This window comes from Vitis riparia, chromosome 3, assembly GCF_004353265.1.
Source record: "Vitis riparia cultivar Riparia Gloire de Montpellier isolate 1030 chromosome 3, EGFV_Vit.rip_1.0, whole genome shotgun sequence".
Lineage (NCBI taxonomy): Eukaryota > Viridiplantae > Streptophyta > Magnoliopsida > Vitales > Vitaceae > Vitis > Vitis riparia.
This window is the reverse complement of record NC_048433.1, coordinates 14,097,248-14,099,357: the sequence shown is the minus strand read 5'-3', so window position 1 is coordinate 14,099,357 and position 2,110 is coordinate 14,097,248. Positions and strand designations below refer to the sequence as shown.

The window sequence follows — 2,110 nt, the reverse complement described above, 5'->3', positions numbered from 1 at the left end:
TCTGGTGAGGGATTTTATAATTTTTTTAATTACTCTTCACACTTTTTTTAGGTAAAAGGTTATTTGCTAATGACTAATAATGATTGTTAATAACTTATTATGTGGGATTTAATTAGGCACCTGCATAGAAAGTTGATTGATGGAAAGCAGGTTGAACAATATGTTTTTGTCAATCCAGCATTGGTTTCAAAAGCTGGAATGGGAGAGAGAAGTAAAGAAAACAGGTTAAGGGTCATTGCGGATCGACTAAGGAATGCAAAACATGCTGAATATATGCTTATTCCATACAATCCAGAGTAACCTTTTATCCCAAATCTCGATATAGTGTATATAAGTTAGTTTATGATGTATTAATTTGTGGATATTATATTACAATTTTTTTTCTTTTTTCTTTAGTTTCCACTGGGTCTTAGTGGCATTGGAGATGAAGAGAATGATTGCATATTACCTTGATCCAATGGCTTGTCAACCATGTGATGATCTTAGGGAGATAGTTAACATGTAAGTGTGTACTTCTCATATTTTAGTACAATGCATATTATCTATAGAACATCATTTCTTTTTTATAGGGCAATTAGAATCAACCCACCAGAAAAACAGAAAACATCAAAGAGAGAGCCGACTTGGGTGAAAGTGGTTGTAAGTACTTATTCCTTTAGATTAAAATATATTGTTTGACCACTTAATTCACTACACAAAATTAGGAAATGGGCGATGATTAATATGATGATCAGTTAGATACTAAAGAAGTAAGAACATCATGCTATGTTTGTTGTAATTGTTGATACTTTTGCCATAGTGTCCAAGACAACCAGGTAGTATGGAATGTGGGTATTACGTGATGAGATACATGAAAGAAATCATTGCTAATCCAAACCAACTAACATCAAAGGTTTGTATGCAATGCAATTCATATGGTTGGTCATTTTGCTATAGCACTTGATTTTCCAATTCAACTTAGTGAAGATGTATGTTATTCCATTTCAGTTTAATGGGAGAAAAACATATAGTGAAATGGAAATTAATGAAGTTCGCTCAGATTGGGTTATGTTAATGACTCAATTAATCATTACTCATGTTTGAAGGTACCTTGTATGACCTATAGTCTAATATAACTTCATATTATTCTAAAGATCTAGTGAATATTTTGTTAATGTTAATTTTATAATTTATTCTTAGTCATGATTTGTTAATATATATCTTGGTACTTCTAGTTGGCAGTGTTTTCAATATGGATCATCCAATGGTTGCTCTATTTTGATGGATGTGTAATTGGCAAATTGAGAGGTGAAGCCTAGTAGACATGGTAGGTGTCACACCCTTTGTGTATTTCCTGTATACATCCTTATTAGTTGGATTTGTTGAAATCCTAGTGTTGTAATGGTACGAAAATTCATGCATTTTCAAACTGTTTTTAGGAAAGTCTTTAGTCTCATTACATGTGCATGCATTAGGAATATGTCTATCCTAAAAAAAAACATTTTAGATCCTTAAGATCACTTGCTGTATAACTTTTTTCAATTTAAATTTGTAGAGGCCTCCTCCTAAACTAATGGGCTTAAAGTTTAAAATATCTTATACTTATATTTTCTTTGACATTAAAAAAAATAGGAAATTAGATTAAGACTTCTTACAAATAAGCTTAAGGAAAAAAAAAGAGCACCTCATTCTCTCTAAATAGGCCTCCAAAGCCTCGTTGTCTAAAATAGGGTATCAACTTGAATAATAGCTCCTCAATCTAAATGCAATTCTAAGGAAAGAAACTAGTCATTTTGACATAATAGTTTTTTCCTCCACTAAGGCCCTTTTAATTTTAGTCTACTGATGACTGTTACAAAAATAAACCATTTGTCCATATCATGTAGTTTTTTGCTATATTTGGTGTTATTTTACTCTTTTAATCAATTAAGTATTGCCAATGTATTATTTTTCATGGATTCATAACATGTCAAGTTAAAATATCAATTTAATTATAATGTTTTACCTAAAATTAATTTTTCTTTATTCCTAGTTTCTTTATCTCAATTATCCTACTACCTTTGGCTACCAACCTTCTTTGAAATTAATGAGCTTATTGAATTTAATGTGTTAAAACTTTTAAGAATCTAAT

General features: G+C 30.4%; 1 long non-coding RNA gene across 1 annotated transcript; it reads left to right on the top strand.

The window, feature by feature from the left end:
• Positions 1 to 231: 231 nt before the first annotated feature.
• LOC117909544 lies at positions 232 to 1,302 on the top strand. The gene is made up of 3 exons (XR_004650391.1): positions 232 to 296; positions 397 to 501; positions 1,215 to 1,302. It is a non-coding gene; the product is annotated as an uncharacterized LOC117909544 (long non-coding RNA).
• The last annotated feature ends 808 nt before the right edge of the window (positions 1,303 to 2,110 follow it).